Below are 19,429 nucleotides of genomic sequence, written 5' to 3'. Positions count from 1 at the left end.
GCAAAAAGTAGGGGGTTGACTTTTAACATGAGTAATACTTTCCACTGGTTGGAAACCATGCTGGTTTTTGGGAGCTGCCGATAATGAGCAGGTGCTGCCCATGGTTCTGAACTTCCAGGCTATCTATTTCTGATGGTTTAAATGAGAAAAGAGTAATTGCGAAAACGACTGACCGGACTGTTCCCACTAACCCCTTTCCCCAACCTACCACAAGATATATGAAAAATTAAGGATTTTTGGCAATACGTCAGGGGGTTGACTTATGCAAACAATATATGAAAAACTAAAGATTTTGGGGCTAAAAGGTGGGGGTCGACTCTTACACAAGATCAACTATTACTTGGGTATATACGGTAACTTATATGGGCTTATGGCAGACTTGATGCATTGGCATTCCACCAAGAGACTTTGTGATGAGACCATTGAGGAATAGTATGGAAAGTAGTTTAAACTTCCAGACAATGGGCAGAGTACACCATCTCAAATGTTGAGGTCCACCAGTTTTGCTGAGGAGCTCATAATTTCCAGAGCAAATTTTACATGGTGTAACAGTAAAATTGTTTTACTTGTTGTTACCACTCTCACAATGAAAACCTTTAAACAACTGTTAATATTTTAGTTTGTTTACATTATGCTGTACGGTAGCAGAGTGGCATAGCATAGGGCAGCACGGTAGTATAGTGGTTAGCACTGTGGCTTCACAGCGCCAGGATCCCAGGTTCGATTCACTGCTGAGTCACTGCCTGTGCGGAGTCTGCACATTCTCCCCGTTTCCTCCCACAGTACAAAGACGTGCAGGTTAGGTGGATTGGCCATGCTAAATTGCCCTTAGTGTCCACAAAGGTTAGGAGGGGTTATTGGGTTAGGGGGATAGGGTGGAAGTGAGGGCTTAAGTAGGTCAGTGCAGACTCAATGGGCCGAATGGCCTCCTTCTGCACTGTATGTTCTATGTTCAAAGGAAATCCGGTTTGGGGCGTTGCACCCCCGGCAAAACTTTGGGTTACGTTCGACGGCCGGGAGAAAAATTTTGAGACGCCAGAAGAGGCCAATGACATAATGAAGAGCCATAAACTGGGTGAGAACTGAGAGTTGGTGTGTGATGGAGGAGCTAAATCCGCAAAGGTTGGATGTTATGGCTGTTTTGTGTTGCAGAGGGTGGGACTTTTGTCGAGGAGATGTAAGTTTGTAAGGGGATACATGGGGAAAACGGAAAAAAATTGTGTGTATTTTATCTGTTGCTGTTTTATACATGTTTGGAATGAAGTACATTTTTAAAAAATACATGAAAGAAGAAAACCGTGAAAAAAGTTCACGAGGTAGGAATTGAGAGAAAAATGAGCTAGAGGTGCTGAATGTGCGAGACACAGGTGAGCACATAAGAAACACGGTGAGCAAGAACACGAATAATACCAAGCACATGTAAGTGAAAAAAAATGGCAAACATGAGCAAGAGTGAGAACATATGAAGGAGAAAGCAGCCAGTATGCATTTAGGAAGTGCAGGTAGGAGAAAAATGAAAACGAAACAGTGAGGGGAAAGTCAACAAAGAACACATCTTGCCACAAGAACTTAAAATAGTGGCATGGATAGAAACAATACAGCAGATACAACAGGTCAAATAAAACAATCCATGTTTCCTATAGAGCAAGAAAAATAGTCAGCACTACTATGAAACTTCAGCACAAATACAAAATACTGCAGATGCTGGAAATCTGAAATAAGTACAAGAAAATAGTCAGCAGGTCAAGGCAGCCTCCATGTAGAGAAACCGAGTTAATGGGCGCGATCAAATAAACAATAAAGAGAGTTCCACTCAGGGCGGGATTAGCGGGGTCGTTCCTGGCGTTTGTAGCAACGGAAATGATCGGCTATCCAACGGCACTCTGTTATTTCCTTCGGGCCTCAGTGGGGAAACACCCCACCAAGGCCGCACTCACTCACATTTTGTGGCCTTGGTGGGGAGTTCCCCACTGAGGCCCAAAAAATTAACAGAGTGTCGTTCGATAGCAGCTATGAGATTGGGGTGCCATTTATCTCTCAACCCCACCCCGACGCGACCCCAGATACCCCTAATGCTCCAACCTCTTGGGAGGCTCTCGAGCACAGGCGCAGGGAAATGCCACCTGGGCACCTTGGCATTGCCAGGATGCCTGGGTGGCATTAGCAGTGCCAGGGTGCTACCCTACCCAGATTCCACCCACCCATTGGCTTCTGACCATCTGGGAGACTCCAAAAGTGGCGGTCCGCCTGGTCCCCGTTTGTAGGGACCAGTGCTAAATGGCACCTGGCTGGGGTCTCCTCGGTGAGGCCGGTAGACCCCAGGGACTGGTTCGATCTGGCAACGGCATAGTTAAGTGAGCAGTTAAACACTTACCTAAGCAAGTTTGGAATCCCGCCCAGATTTTGATGTCTCGCGAGATCTCGTTAGACTGTCAGGAATTCCGGAAGAGGTCTCTCGCAGGATCTACTGGCTACGTCCCATCCCGATTCCAGCGGGAGGTGGTCAGTAAACCGCGTCCAACATTTCATTCCAATGTGTTCTGATGAAAGCCCATTGACCTGAAACGTTAACTCTGTTTCTTTCCATGACCTCCTGAGTATTTCCAGCATTTTTTGTTTTTTATTACAAGTATCGATCTGTTCTCATAACATGTCAAAAGTACCACAAGTGATAGAGGGTAAAAATCCATGTGTGGGAAAGAGAAAATTTGCAGAACTAGAATAATCCAACAGAAATGCGGATTTGCCTTTGCAACAATCAACTACTCTGGTAAATAAATGCCTCATTTAGACATTTGCTCAAGTTTGACAAAGGCAAGCAAGTAAATTTGTATTTAAGTGATAGATTAGTGGAAATCAAGTTATTGTATGTAATTTTGTCTTCAGGGCTATGTGGATATTCTTTCAGAACACTGGCTCACTGCCTCAACCCAAATGGTCTGACTGGGTTTCAAGTCACCTTAAACATCCTCCTATACACAGTGACATTCTTAAGTGATTAAGTGTCAATAGCTCATTGAAACCAGAAGTTGAAGGTTCACATGCTGCAAGTGACTATTCCCAGATCATATAATAATTGTTCTTTTATCCAAGTTCTCTTGGGATCAATGCCTGTGGTTACTGGTATCCTGTTCTGAATTGGATGATGATTGTTCTTTTGTACATAACCTATTCAGATTAACGTTGGTGGTTTGCCACATTGCTCATTATTTGAGTTGTTCAAAATTTATCTTTTCCCTTTTAAAATTCCTGGATTGATTGCATCAATGTTATTCTTGCACCCCTTAACATTTTACATATCCCTCCCCACAGCAGCCGATAGTGATTCATTTACTCTCCTTTGGTCTCATGGTCTCATTATAACTGCTGGGCTGCTGCCTTCAATACCATGAATGTTCCAGCCCTGCTAGATAAACAACCCAATAACCCGGTCTTCAGAAACAGCAAAAAAGTCTTGGAGTTTTGTTGCTGCTTCTTATTCTTCTTTTTAAATTTAGAGTACCCAATTCTTTTTTTTTTCTCCAATTAAGGGGCAATTTAGCGTGGCCAATTCACCTACCCTGCACATCTTTTTGGGTTGTGGGGGTGAGACCCACGCAGACATGGGGAGTATGTGCAAACACCACACGGACAGTGACCCGAGGCCGGGATCAAACCCATGTCCTCGGCAGCAGTGCTAACCACTGCACCACTGTGCTGCTTCTTATTCAACAGTCAATGGCTTAGGAATTTAGGTCCACCACCTGGCTGTTGGTTGGAGACAGTTTCGGTTCACATATACAATGCAGCAATATTTTGCTAATGCTGCTTGCAGCAACCTTCTCCCAATATTAAATTAGAAGATTAATGGACTGAATGAGGAAGAATCAAATTGCAACTGTAGCATCAACTCCAAATGTGAGAAATTGACATAAGTACACTAATATTAGTTTGGCATTTATAACTTTAGAGAACCACACAAGTGTACATTTTCCTGCTGCATCACTCCTCTCCTGCCAATCAGCTGTACAACAGCCAAGCACATCTTCAAATAGGCTGCAGATGCTGTGTCAATTGAAATTTTCAAGACTTGAGATTTAAATTAAAAAATATATATACATTGGCAAGATCTCAAGAAATTTGAATCAAAGGTGGGTAAGTGGAATTAAGGGACCCAGTCAGCCATGATTTAATTAAATAGTGGAATAGACTACAGGAACAGAATGACTTACTCCTGAGTCAACAAAGCGCTGATAGTCCATTAAAAAAATGACTAATGCAGCAGGAATTCAAGAATAATTTTAGAATTGAAAAAAGTTTCACATTGTTGGGGCCTCACGGTAGCATGGTGGTTAGCATCAATGCTTCACAGCTCCAGGGTCCCAGGTTCGATTCCCGGCTGGGTCACTGTCTGTGTGGAGTCTGCACGTCCTCCCCGTGTGTGCGTGGGTTTCCTCCGGGTGCTCCGGTTTCCTCCCACAGTCCAAAGATGTGCGGGTTAGGTGGATTGGCCATGCTAAATTGCCCGTAGTGTAAGGTTAATGGGGGGATTGTTGGGTTACGGGTATACGGGTTACGTGGGTTCAAGTAGGGTGATCATGGCTCGGCACAACATCGAGGGCCGAAGGGCCTGTTCTGTGCTGTACTGTTCTATGTTCTATGTTTGCAAATCATCATGATAAAACCCAAAGCACCCTTAAATGCAATTAGTGGAGAATGCAGTGCATTTTCACAGAAACAAAATTAAAAGAACAAGCACAATTTTACAATTATCGGACATTGGGGCAAATGGAATGGCATATCCTTTTAAAAGGAACCCAGTGAGTGAAATTAGTCTTACTTAATGTTTGGGGAAAATGCTCAAATGATTGTCAGAAATTTTAAAAATGTTGTGAAATTAATTGCTGGGAAAAATTAAACCCATTATATACAGACCATAGAACTGGAAAGCCTACATAACAAAAACCATTCCCATAATCTATTGTTGTTACATTGCTAATGCTACTAATTGTATTTGTGGTTATATCTGTGCAGTGTGAAGTCTCTAAATTGGAATCGATCAAGAAAATCATTAATTAGCTTCTAGCATTAACATTGCATGAGGTAACGGGGTAGAATGTTGGCCCACTGATGTTATTATCTTATTGTAAACAAATTTTATGTGCAACAGGCAATTTCAAGTCAAGTTGTTTCTTGCCACTAATAAAAATCGGTTGGTCAATCATCCATTACATTTAATTACTGAAGTGGTTGCAGTGTTAAATTGTGATTGGCTGTTATCTCTGGAAGTCAGTTTCATTATGGTAGCTTGCTATAAGAATGACTAATTGTGACAAGTAAATGAAGTTTGATATCAGACCAAAAAAAAATATTCGTAGCCACGGAATCGGAGGGAGGTGAAGGGGGGAGGGGGGGGGGGGAGACTATAATGTTACATCATAGAATTTACAGGGCAGAAGGAGGCCATTTGGCCCATCGAGTCTGCGCTGGCTCTTTGAAAGAGCACCCTACCCAAGCCCACACCTCCACCCTACCCCTATAACTCAGTAACCCCACCCAACACTGATGCCAATTTTGGACACTAAGGGCGATTTAGCATGGCCAACCCACCTAACCTTCACATCTTTGGACTGTGGGAGGAAAACGGAGCACCCGGAGGAAACCCATGCACACACGGGGAGAACGTGCAGACTCCGCACAGTGACCCAAGCCGGGAATCGAACCTGGGACCCTGGAGCTGTGAAGCAATTGTGCTAACCGCTATGCTACCGTGCTGCCCTAAATGTTCTATGGAACATTTGATTATCAGTACCAAAATTATATTTTTCTTAATTATATTCAATTATATTCAACCAACCTTTTTTGAAAATACTGATATAATTAGCTCCCTTTAAAGAGGGCCTACTTGACAAGTTGGTCAGAAAGGGGGTGGAAACGGTGAGGAGGAAGAAAAATAACTGGGGTAGTTTCCGCTAAGTAGCACTGGTGTTATCAGTGCAATTCTCCCTAAATCAAGGGGATTTTAGGCACAACTCACCTCCGGCTCAAATGGTTTTTGTGGTCTCTTGCCTTAATTTAACAAACATTGCACGAGAAGCTGGCCCCATCCCAAAACTGCCCACAGTATCAAATTAACCACCAACATGAGCTCTGCTAATAACACCCATTTGCGGGCCTGCAAGGAGACCTGGGGCGGGATTCTCCGACACCCCGGCAGGTCGGAGAATTGCTGGGGGCCGGCGTCAACCCTGCCCCGCCGTGTCGCGAATTCTCCGCCACTGGAGATTCAACAGGGGGCGGGAATCGCTCCGCGCCGTTCGGCGTGTCCCCTCCCCGGTGATTCTCCGGCCCGCGATGGGCCGAAGTCCCGCCGCTGTTATGCTTCTCCCGCCAGTGTCGATCAAACCACCTATCTTATCGGCGGGAGCAGGCGGCGCGGGCAGGCTCCGGGGTCCTGGGGGGGAGGCGTGGGGCGATCTGGCCCGGGGGGGGGGGTGCCCCCACGGTGGCCTGGCCCGCGATCGAGACCTACCGAATGGCAGGCAGGCCTTTGCCATGGCAGCACTCTTTTCCTTCTGCCTTCGCCATAGTCTTCACCATGGCGGAGGCAGAAGTGACCCCCTCCCCTGCACATGCGTGGGGATGACGACAGCAGCCGCTGACGCTCCGGCGCATGCGCGGACTTCCGCCGGCCGGCGAAGTCCCTTCGGCCCCGGCTGGCATGGCGCCAAAGGCCTTCCACGCCAGCCAGCCGAGCGTCAATCACTCCGGCGCGGGCCTAGCCCCTCAATGTTAGGGCTTGGTCCCTAAAGATGCGGAGACCTCCGCACCTTTGGGGCGGCCCGACGCCGGAGTTGTTCACGCCACTCCATCCCGCCGGAACCCCCCCGCCCCGTCGGGTAGGGGAGAATCCCGGCCCTGGTTCTTTTTGGGCGATAGGACACAAACGTACATTGTCCAACGCTTCTGGATAATCAAACCAGCAAATGTTTTGTCATTAAAAAAAAAAATCAGTTTATCCTAGTCTGACACGGACTAAAAACACTTTGTGAGAAACCAATTTTCAGCTTATTCATCCAAATTCACCAGTCAAATATATCAAGGACTTAAAAAAAACTATTCTAAAACGCTGCCTAAATCCATTGATTCATGACAGATTTACATGTGACAATATGCAAATAAATTTGGGGAAAAACACTTCTCAAAATGAGCACAACCTTGGACACAATTTGTACTTAGATCACCAACTGAGCCCAAAGTGGAAACTCGCCCTAGTTTTCTTTCTGAGGCATGCCAATTTGGTACCAACTGTCCCTAGTTTTGAAATCATGCTTTTTACATTACCCATGTCTTTCAGCATTCTAAAGGATCATTGCATCTCAACCTTCTCTGCTCACAGCAAGTCCAATGTAATAATTCTATTCCGATAACTTGATGCTCCAGTCGTAGCATTTCTTTCTTCTCGGTCAGCAAGTATTTGTCACTAGCAGCATGTTTAAGAGTGTCCATGCCAAGTTACTGAGACATCAAACAATACAAAGCATCAAAGCACCATGTCCCAGTTGTCTCAAAGCCAGAGGGTTTTGTGCAGGTTGGAAGAGTCGGGTTTGTGGACCACTGAAGACATTTCTAGAAATCAATCTGCTAAAACAGCGTGGTTGTCCAGTACCAAGTGATGGCAAGTTTCCACTGCATTTCCTGGTTGGGATATCTACCCATTAGTTGGAGCAAATGGGAAGATCCGAGTCCTCAGTGACAGGGTTAGCTTTCCAAATTCATTCAACATCCAGGCTACCTAGCCAGTCACCAGCAGTCCTTTGTGGTACAGTGAACCTGCATACTTCAGGTTTCTAAATTACAAGCTCCCTTGGTTTGAATTTGCACTGAACTGGTCACTTTAACTTCCAACTAACTTACTCCATCTCCCTCCTACACTTAATCACACTCCCCTCAACACCACCTCCCAGAGGATAGTCGTCATTTAACAAGTGAGGGTTTAAGCCTTCATTAGGAGGATAACAGGAGTGAGATCATTGCAAGTGGCATAATGAGCAGCACACCTCACATAAAATCTGTCAGTACGCTAGCATTCCCTGATTACGGCACAGAGACAATTAACCACCCCCCCCCCCCTCCCTCTCTCCCGTTGAAGTGGTTTCATCAGTTGGAAATGCAGAGCGTCAGAAGCAGTTGCTTGGCCTTCTGCAAGCCAACATGTTCGGCCAATCATACTAAGGAACAAGCAGTTGATAGTAATATTATTAGTAGTGGCAGAAGGACCTCTATTCTAAACTTCTGGAGGAGAGAGAATGATCCCTCTTAGGATTATCCAATGTATGGCAACAGTAGGAAGCTATGCCAAATTCAATCATTTGTTTTGTTCATGGAACAACTAATCATTCACACACAGTGTTTAGTTAATTACCTAATTAAACTTTTTACTTTTGTTTGAAGTACGTTCATCTGTTGATCCTGAACTAGTTGCAGTGACTCAAAAGAGAACCATCTTGCCTTTTAAACTAGAAGATTTTTCCACTAGGAGAAAACATTGTTCCGAGCCTGTGCTCCTTTTAATAGGCCATTGTTTCCAATTCATAGAGTAATCTACAGCATACCAAATTCTATGCTTAATGGTTTTTTTTGTATGTTCTCTCTCAATTTCCTTCTCCCCCTTATCCCGCTAAGTTACATGACTTCTGGCAATAAGCTGAGAAGCAAGTGACTTCTCAATCCTGATGACCAAGTGTCTGGTTAATATTTCAGTACCTCTAATTCTTTTGATTTGGTGATTCTTTACAATCTTCTTTCAATTCGTATTTCAAAGATCAGGACAAAAATTTCATATCGCAGAATTTATTGACTGTGAGGTATTCGGCAAAAACATTCAAGATTCAGTATAGTAGACATTGTTGTAGGGTATCTGAAGAGGACACTTACAGCCAGTTAGCAAAAGGACAGTACAACTCGAGAGACAATCATTGTGAATATTAGCTACTTTCCCCCCACCATTGTGTTTTTCATTTTGCAACTTTCCACTCAATATGTATGTAAAAAAAAAAAACACCTTTCAAGGACTATTAGGCGGAAAATCATTAAGACTAACACACCTGTGACATCTCTGGGGGTTCAGTACCTATCCCTAGGGCTTTCCACTCTTATTTTTAATGCATCTTTATTGTATAATAATAACTCAGCTACTTGTTTATTAGACTAGATTTGGTTTTCCTGAATCTGCCAAGCAGAAAATAAAATGCACATATGGTTTTTAAAAAATTATCCAATTCATAAAATATATATTTCAACAAAATAATCTCATGTGTAATCTTTTCGTACTTGTGCATTAATATCTTCTTTAACTCTTTCCTCCCCAAATCCTATACTCCACTTATTATTTCCACAAGTCACTCATCATTCTCTGACTAGAAAGAAGGTTCCAAGAAAGGAATTTGAGAAGCCTGGGCGATGGATCAATTGAGAGATGGAAGGAAGGCTGAAGGAGACAATGAATACAGTGCGGGACAAGTATTAATAAATCAGATTAAGAAATGGTGTAATGAATGATTTTAAAATAGGTGTGATTGCAGGGAGAGCATGAGTGAGTGCAAAGCATGGCATTAAAGTATAGGAAATGCATTGTGTGGCAAAGAGCAGGAACATGATCCCTTGGGTGACCTATATTCTCTGGGTGTTTCTTCTACCCAGTGAGAAAACTCCTTGCCTCATTTTCTTATGCATTGTAAAAATCAAAACTCAGCAGGTGGAGGAAAGATCTATATAAAAGCAAATTACTGCAGATGCTGGAATCTGAAACAAAAGAGAAAATGCTGGAAAATCTCAGCAAGTCTGGCAGCATCTGCAGGGATAGAAAAGAGCTAACGTTTCGAGTCCGATGACTTTGACAAAGAGCCATCGGACTCGAAACGTTGGCTGTTTTCTCTCTACAGATGCTGCCAGACTTGCTGAGATTTTCCAGCATTTTCTCTTTTGTTCGAGGAAAGATCTATATTGTGTGGGGGCAGTTTCATGGGTAGCACCGTGGTACAATGGTTAGCACTGTTGCTTCACAGCGCCAGGGTCCCGGATTCGATTCCTCGTGTCTTCGTGGGTTTCCTCCGGGTCCCGAAAGATATGCTTGTTAGGTGAATTGGACATTCTGAATTCTCCCGCAGTGTACCAACCCAAACAGGCGCTGGAGTGTGACGACTAGAGGATTTTCATAGTAACTTCATTGCAGTGTTAACGTAAGCCTACTTGTGACACTAATAAAGATTATTATTATTCCAATTCAGGCTGCATGTGTTTTACAATCCCAGTTGAAGTTTTAACTGGACAAGAAGATCCCTGGCTCAAAAGACCATAACTTGCTTTTATTTTAATCAAACGTGGAGGAACAGTCACAGGACTGCTAATTAGGTTTAGCAAGACAACAAACATTTATTAAATATGAAATGATGGATTATAATACAATACTCCTTTGCTCTCTATCCCCATCCCCCTTAGGTTAACAATTCCACACAGATTTTAAGATTAACATGGATGACAGTGCATTTTAAGCTACAATGGTATCATTGACACAAGTCCGTTTTTTAAGGCACACCGATCGGCTGTGGGCAAATACGCACTCCGCTCTGAAACCAAGTTTGTGTCTGTGGATTTGTTCCTCAGAATCTCCCAGAGGATTGTCAGATGAGTTTCCAAACTCCACTCCCAAAACACGCTTTAAAATTTTCTTTTGTATTAAAGCTTTCCACTAGCAGGCTGCATTGCGAAATCCACTTTACATTTTAGAAAGGACTCTTTTGAACGGAGCTTCTGCTCCACTTCTATCAGTGAATCCACTCCAGGTTTTACACCAACCCCTTTTAGGATTTCTTTGTCTTGACTGCTTTTACACACACCCATTCCAATATCCAGCCACCGATTACTCACAATTAGTTAAATTAATTTATCTCATACTGTTGTAAGAGAAGCCAAACTTTAGAATCACCTCAGATACCTTTATGATTTTTCGAGTTACAGTTATGACTTGAAATGAACAGTACCCCGTTCTGCTCCCGGTTCCTCTTTCTTTCCTTTAACTTCAGGCTCTCTGGAAACTCCATTTCATTTATCTAGTTTCCTTAAGTAGCTGTCCTTCAGATTTCTTGGACATTCATTTACGTGTTGTGAATGTTGTGGTTAGGTCAGCGTTTATTGCCTACCCCTAGTTGCCTTTCAATTTCTTGAGATGAGTTGCCTTTTTGAACCGCTGCAGCCCATGAGGTGCAGGTACACCCACTGTGCTGTTAGGGAGGGAGTTCCAGGATGTTTCCCTAGCAACAGTGGAGGAACGGCGCTATATTTCCAAGTCAGGGTGGTGAGTGACTTGGAGGGGGACCTCCAGGTGGTGGGGTTCCCAGGTATCCGCTGCTCTTGTCCTTCCATATGGTAGTGGTTGTGGGTTTGGAAGGTACTGTCTAAGGAACTTGTTCCTCAACTTGTGCTCAGCTTCAATGGAACAGGGAAGCAGAGGGCAGAAATGGGAACGTGGGAGAAACGTGGTGAATTAAAATGGCAAGCAACCGGAAGTTCAGATATATGCAGACTGAGCAAGGTGTTCTGTAAAGTGGTTGCCCAATCTGTATTTGGTCTCCTACTGTAGTGGAGACTTCATCACGAGCAGCAAAAACAGTACACTAAGTTGAAAGAAGTAGATTACTGTTTCACCTGGAAGTTGTGTTTGAGGCATTGGAAAATGAGGAGAGAGAGGGAGAGAGAGAGAGGGAGAGAGAGCGAGAGAGAACGTAAATGGGCAGGTATTACGCACAGGGAGACGTTATAGGAAGAGAGCAAGATGTTGGGGTTAATCAAGAAGCAGAGGGAAAGGTTCATTCAGAATGCTAACAGGAGAAGGGAGGGTTAGACATGTTTAGTAGTGGCATCATGCTGGAGGTGGCAGAAATGGCATAAAATCCTTTGAATATGGAGGTTAGTGGGGTGGAAAGTGAGGACAAAGGGAAGCCTATCATGGTTCTGGAAAGAGGAAGAGGTTGAGAGCAGAAGTGTGGGAAATACATTGGACACGGTTGAGGGCCATGTGAAATGAAAATGAAATGAAAATCGCTTATTGTCACGAGTAGGCTTCAATGAAGTTACTGTGAAAAGCCCCTAGTCGCCACATTCCGGCGCCATTTCCGGGGAGGCTGGTACGGGAGGTGGAAGTGGGTGATGATGGATGGAAACTAGTTGGTCCTCTATGCAAGGATGAATTGGAGAGCTCTCAGACCATCCTGGTGGAGATTTAGGTGCAGAGAGGTTTGATGTTCATAGTGAAGAGGTGGTGCTTACGGTCAGGAAATTGTTAAAGTAACATATGGTGTCAAGAGAGTCACAAGCTGTTAGGGAGAGCATGAGAGCAGCTTAGATTTGGGGCTTGACAGACTACATACTGAGGCATTTTTTCACCTAACTGGGGAACCTAGAACTCAAGAGCAGTCTCAGGACAAGGGGTCAATCATTTGGGACAAGGAGGAGAAATCTCTTCACTCAGAAGTTTATGAATCTTTGGAATTGTCCATTTGTGGATGTTGAATATACTGCAGGCTGAAATAGACTGATTTTCATCTCTCAGAGAATCAAGGAAAATAGGGAGCAGGAAGGGAAGCAGAGTTGAGGTCGAAGTTTAGCCACAATCATACTGAACGGTGGAGCATGCCCAGGGAATCATATAGTCTACTCCTGCTTCACTTTCTTATGTTATGTTCACTATAGCTTGAAAATTGCTCATCTATGACCAAAAGCATAATGTATGGAAAATTTGATCTGCAATAGTAGATCCTGGCTGGCTGCCGAAGAATAGATCTCCTTCACCCCAGCTGGCTCTTGCTAGGATACAATATTTCCAAAGACTTCAAAGTGCAAAGTAAATATAAGATAAGAGATAGCTTGAAAGGAAGTTCAAATCTGCAGTTCATTTGATATAAGGAGAGGCAAGTGTTTGTGAACAACAGAAATCGTATCAGTTTACTACCACCAAAGTTATGTTTTCTTGTATAAAGTTTTGATTTATATAAAAACATTTAAGCAGTAGCAGATAAAAAGATTATAGTGGTGCAAGGGCTATGTTGCTATTTAACATCAATTCGAACATCAGTTAAAGACTTGGGGTTCTACAATTGATTACTAGGAATCTCAATATAATGGCCTGTTACTTCCACACAGCAGCCTTTGGCAGATTGCCACTCACGGCAGACTTACCTGCGCTAGGATTCCTAAGCCACTGTCTCGCCCAATCGTCCTCACTCAGGCTGGGTGAGGCGGGTGCAGTGAAGCTCACCCTGGCAGGATCACAGTGGAGTAACTGGGACGTAGTCAGGTGAAGTCACTCCTTAAAGGGGAGGTTTAAAGGGACGACTTACAGGGTGGGGTTTGGACCTGGTGGTTTGATAGGGAGGGGCGGTGGTGATCTACGAGTTAGGGGGTGGGTTGTCGGTCCTATTCGGGTGGGGGTGAAGAAGGGAGGATTGCCGGTCCTGGAGAGAGGGAGGGAGGCCAGACCTGGAGAGAGGGAGGGGATGGGTGTCAATCCAAATGGGAGGGCGGGGCGCTAGTCCACGAGGGGCGAGGGGAGTGAGGGCGCGAGTCCACGAGGGGCGAGGGGAGTGAGGGCGCGAGTCCACGAGGGGCGAGGGGAGTGAGGGCGCGAGTCCACGAGGGGCGAGGGGAGTGAGGGCGCGAGTCCACGAGGGGCGAGGGGAGTGAGGGCGCGAGTCCACGAGGGGCGGGGGGAGGGAGGGCGCGAGGTCCACGAGGGGCGAGGGGAGTGAGGGCGCGAGTCCACGAGGGGCGAGGGGAGTGAGGGCGCGAGTCCACGAGGGGCGAGGGGAGTGAGGGCGCGAGTCCACGAGGGGCGAGGGGAGTGAGGGCGCGAGTCCACGAGGGGCGAGGGGAGGGAGGGCGCGTGTCCACGAGGGGCGAGGGGAGGGAGGGCGCGAGTCCACGAGGGGCGAGGGGAGGGAGGGCGCGAGTCCACGAGGGGCGAGGGGAGGGAGGGCGCGAGTCCACGAGGGGCGAGGGGAGGGAGGGCGCGAGTCCACGAGGGGCGAGGGGAGGGAGGGCGCGAGTCCACGAGGGGCGAGGGGAGGGAGGGCGCGAGTCCACGAGGGGCGAGGGGAGGGAGGGCGCGAGTCCACGAGGGGCGAGGGGAGTGAGGGCGCGAGTCCACGAGGGGCGAGGGGAGGGAGGGCGCGAGTCCACGAGGGGCGAGGGGAGGGAGGGCGCGAGTCCACGAGGGGCGAGGGGAGGGAGGGCGCGAGTCCACGAGGGGCGAGGGGAGGGAGGGCGCGAGTCCACGAGGGGCGAGGGGAGGGAGGGCGCGAGTCCACGAGGGGCGAGGGGAGGGAGGGCGCGAGTCCACGAGGGGCGAGGGGAGGGAGGGCGCGAGTCCACGAGGGGCGAGGGGAGGGAGGGCGCGAGTCCACGAGGGGCGAGGGGAGGGAGGGCGCGAGTCCACGAGGGGCGAGAGGGCGCGAGTCCACGAGGGGCGAGGGGAGGGAGGGCGCGAGTCCACGAGGGGCGAGGGGAGGGAGGGCGCGAGCCCACGAGGGGCGAGGGGAGGGAGGGCGCGAGCCCACGAGGGGCGTGGGGAGGGAGGGCGCGAGCCCACGAGGGGAGGGAGGGCGAGAGCCCACGAGGGGAGGGGAGGGCGCGAGCCCACGAGGGGAGGGAGGGCGAGAGCCCACGAGGGGAGGGAGGGCGAGAGCCCACGAGGGGAGGGAGGGCGAGAGCCCACGAGGGGAGGGAGGGCGAGAGCCCACGAGGGGAGGGAGGGCGAGAGCCCACGAGGGGAGGGAGGGCGAGAGCCCACGAGGGGAGGGAGGACGAGAGCCCACGAGGGGAGGGAGGGCGAGAGTCCACGAGGGGAGGGAGGGCGAGAGTCCACGAGGGTTAGGGAGGGCGAGAGTCCACGAGGGGAGGGAGTGCGAGGGTCCACGAGGGGAGGGAGGGCAAGGGTCCACGAGGGGAGGGAGGGCAAGGGTCCACGAGGGGAGGGAGGGCGAGGGTCCACGAGGGGAGGGAGGACAAGAGTCCACGAGGGGAGGGAGGGCACGAGTCCACGAGGGGAGGGAGGGCGAGAGTCCTCGAGCGGAAGGAGGGCGAGAGTCCACGAGGGGAGGGAGGGCGAGAGTCCACGAGGGGAGGGAGGGCGAGAGTCCACAAGGGGAGGGAGGGCGAGAGTCCACGAGGGGAGGGAGGGCGAGAGTCCACGAGGGGAGGGAGGGCCGTAGACCACAAGGGGAGGGAGGGTGGTATTGCACGGGGGAGGAAGGGCGCCAGTCCATGGGGGGAGGAAGGGCGCCAGTCCACGGTGGGAGGGAGAGCGTCAGTCCACGGGGAGAGGGAGAGCGTCAGTCCACGGGGAGAGGGAGAGCGTCAGTCCACGGGGGGGGGGGGGGGGGAGGGAGGGTGCCAGTCCACGGGGAGAGGGAGGGCGAGAGTCCACGGGGAGAGGGAGAGCGTCAATCCACAGGGGGAGGGTGGGCGCCAGTCCGGGGGGGGGGGGGGGGGGGGGGGAAGAGTCCACAGGGGGGAGGGAGGGCGCCAGTCCACGGGGGGAGGGAGGGCGCCAGTCCACGGGGGGAGGGAGGGCGCCAGTCCACGGGGGGAGGGAGGGCGCCAGTCCACGGGGGGAGGGAGGGCCCCAGTCCACGGAGAGAGGGAGGGCCCCAGTCCACGGGGAGAGGGAGGGCGCTAGTGCACGGGGAGAGGGAGGGCGCCAGTCCACAAGGGGAGGGAGAGTGGTAGTGCACGGGGGAGGAAGGGCGCCAGTCCATGGGGGGAGGAAGGGCGCCAGTCCACGGTGGGAGGGAGAGCGTCAGTCCACGGGGGGAGGGGGGGGCAGTCCACGGGGAGAGGGAGAGTGTCAGTCCACGGGGGGAGGGAGGGCGAGAGTCCACAGGGAGAGGGAGAGCGTCAATCCACAGGGGGGGGGAGGCGGGCGCAGTCCACAGGGGGGAGGGAGGGCGCCAGTCCACAGGGGGAGGGAGGGCGTCAGTCCACGGGGGGGAGGGAGGGCGCCAGTCCACGGGGGGAGGGAGGGCGCCAGTCCACGGGGGGAGGAAGGGCGCCAGTCCACGGGGAGAGGGAGGGCCCCAGTCCACGGGGAGAGGGAGGGCGCCAGTCCACGGGGGGAGGGCTTGGTCCCGGGTGCTTAAATAGCCATTCAGGAGTTCAAAGTTTTGTTTTTCCCTTCTAACTCTTTCAGAATAACTATCGGGGTAAAACTGGCAGAACCATTCCAAGTTAGCGGATTAAATCGCTTTTGTCGGATGGTTCCCATCTCTGTGCAATTGTCCAGAGGAAATTAGGTCTTCCGGGCAATTGCTGGGTAAACCCAGCACATCATAGGTGTATTCCCCCCAAATGCAAATCTGGGGAATCTGGAAGGTATGGGCTAATATAACCCTACCGTTCCTGGTCAGTTCTAGACTCTGCTGTTTATCGTTCTTGTCTGTGATGAATATTCACCTAAATGTTCACTGCTCCAAAAGGTATATTAAAAATGCTTCAAAATGTTCCCAAAAAAATGTTTCCAAAAATCAATTCTTCGCACTGGCATTTATTTCCTCTCTCTAGTTGCCCTTGAGTAGGTGGAATTGGAGTTATGTAAAAGGTTAGACTGAGTAAGGACAGCAGGTTTCCTTTCCCCTGGATCTAAAGGTGAGCTAGTTAGCTTTTTATTATAATTTCATTGTTACTGTTACTGCCCCTAGGTTTTTTTAAATTTACTTCTTGTTTTCATGAAACCAAAATTAAATACTCAAACTGCTACGGTGAGATTTGAACTCATAATTTATCCAGGTCTCTCAATTAGTAACATAACTATTACACTACCCCATCTTATAATAATAATAATCTTTATTAGTGTCACAAGTAGGCTGACATTAACACTGCAATGAGGTTACTGTGAAAAGCTCCCAGCCACCACATTCCGGCACCTGTTCGGGTACACTGAGGGAGAATTCAGAATGTTCAATTCACCTCACAAGCACGTCTTTCGGGATTTGTGGTAGAAAACCGGAGTCAAGACCATATATTAGCAATGGAAGGCTCCTTCATAACGCCTCTGAAAAACAAACTAATCTATAGATGCTCAGTTTTTCCTTTCATTCCCCCCAAATGTAGATAATTCTGAACTTTAAAAGAAGATGACAAGAAAACATTAAGTAATTTTTTTTAAGGAAACAATTTAGGAAAAATGAGCAGAAAAACAGTTTGTGCTTGATTATTAGATGCAGGCTAAAAACATCTTACAAGTTTCCTCTATCAGGAACATTTTTCTCTTGTTCAATTCCTTTCACCTTCTCCACAATCCTAACCCTTTGAATGCAAAATGTGAGGCTGCAAAACCCAAGGGTCAACATTTTTGAATTAAAAGAGGCCCTTTCATGCACAGTTCTCAATGTCTTGTGCAATACTAGCATTCTGAAGTAGAAATGCAGAACTACATTTCAATGCTGATAGGAACTCTAGAAAACCACAATATTGCAACACCCATTTTTAAAAATTACTCAGTAGGCAGCATCTGTTGAAAATTAACTCAAAAAGCTAAATTTTTTTTGTATATAGTGCAATGTACATTCTCTGCTCTGTGTAATATCCTGTCTAAAATCAATTCAATAAAGTCAAAACCTGCTGAATAAATAACATGTTTACTCAGTAACTGACTACACAATAAAACAGTCTCCTTTAAACTTACCACATAAACAAACGGATCTGCATTAAAACTTTTGGTGGCTAATATTCTTCCAGTGGCTCGGAGGAAAACAAGTGCATTTTCTTTCCCACCCTTCTCACAAGCTTGTGGAAACCTTCCTTGTGCTGTGTTTCTCTTGGTTTTGCTGACAAAAGTCATAATCCACAAGTGCCTGGAGCTTCTTCCTTGACAGCAACTGCAAATTACACCCAAAAATGTGCTGGAAGTTGGTCCCTTTTCGTGACACCAAGTTACCTCCCAAACCCCTTAGAATACACCCAAACCTAAACTGTGCATAAAAGGAGCAAAAATCAGGGCAAAGAATTGGGGCTCAAGGAAATGCCAAGCCTAGAACAGTAAAGTTCTTCCTTGTGCCATTAAATTAAATCTTTCAGCCATTTAGTTATCATCCATGCACATCAGGCACAGTATCTTTAAGAATCTGCAATTTGAATAGCTTTTCAGATCACAAGTAACCTGTACTTTGCCTTCAAAATGCATTCAAATGAATAGATGATACAGAACAGGTCTCAAAAAGGAAAAGGATTTTTCACAAACACTCAAACAAATTGCAATTAAAAGATCAGAAAAATGACGGATTCCTGCTATACCTGAAAACAATATCAAATAAATAAATAAATAAATCAATAAATCTTTGTTGTCACAAGTAGGCATACATTAACATTGCAATGAAATTGCGGTGAAAAGCCCCTAGTCGCCACACTCCGGCGCTTGTTCGGGTACACGGAGGGAGAATTCAGAATTCTCAGCGGACACGGGAATTGAACTCACGCTGTTGGCCTTGTTCTGCGTCACAAATCAGCTGTCTAGCCCACTGAGCTAAACCAGCCCCTTGTCCAGAAGAGACTTCCGAACAAGCCCAATTGGAGGATACTTGCATACAAGAGCTTGGGTGTGGCCCATTTTATCTGCTGAGATTCATTTTGCTGGCAGATTTGATGAATGGGGAAACTCGGGCACATTGTGATTATATGCACAACTTACCATGTTCAAACTAGTTGATCTTATATAGAACATAGAACAGTACAGCACAGAACAGGCCCTTCGGCCCTCGATGTTGTGCCGAGTAACGATCACCCTACTCAAACCCACGTATCCACCCTATACCCGTAACCCAACAACACCCCCCTTAACCTTACTTTTTAGGACACTACGGGCAATTTAGCATGGCCAATCCACCTAACCCGCACATCTTTGGACTGTGGGAGGAAACCGGAGCACCTGGAGGAAACCCACGCACACACGGGGAGGACGTGCAGACTCCACACAGACAGTGACCCAGCCGGGAATCGAACCTGGGACCCTGGAGCTGTGAAGCATTTATGCTAACCACTATGCTACCGTGCTGCCCACTATGTCTGTGCTGGAGTATCCCAAGGCACAGGATTGAACTGCCAAGTCCGGGGGGGGGGGGGGGGGGGGGGGGGGGGGGGGGGTCAGGCTGGCAGTCCCCGGGTATCAGTTTACCCATGCCAGGGATCAGACCTTATGAGGTGGGGCTCCAGTACCCTCTACTTGGTAAGTTGGGGCGCGGGGGTCTTGAAGCCGCGGTGTGGTTTTTGGGGGGGGGGGGGGGGGTGAGAGATCGGGGTGGCATTTAAAAATGAAGCTGCAGGTGCCGAGAAACATTGCTAAATTGGGACTCTTTTTCGTTAATTTGCACCCTACATCTTCCAACCAGTATAGTGCCGTTCT

General features: G+C 47.9%; 1 protein-coding gene across 1 annotated transcript in view; it reads right to left on the bottom strand.

Annotated features, from left to right (window-relative positions):
- The window catches only part of slc30a6 (solute carrier family 30 member 6), a 169,408-nt gene that overhangs the window by 96,691 nt on the left and 53,288 nt on the right, over positions 1 to 19,429 (bottom strand).

Source organism: Scyliorhinus canicula, chromosome 1 (assembly GCF_902713615.1).
Source record: "Scyliorhinus canicula chromosome 1, sScyCan1.1, whole genome shotgun sequence".
Lineage (NCBI taxonomy): Eukaryota > Metazoa > Chordata > Chondrichthyes > Carcharhiniformes > Scyliorhinidae > Scyliorhinus > Scyliorhinus canicula.
The sequence above is the reverse complement of the archived record's forward strand: the minus strand, read 5'-3'. Positions and strand labels throughout refer to the sequence as shown.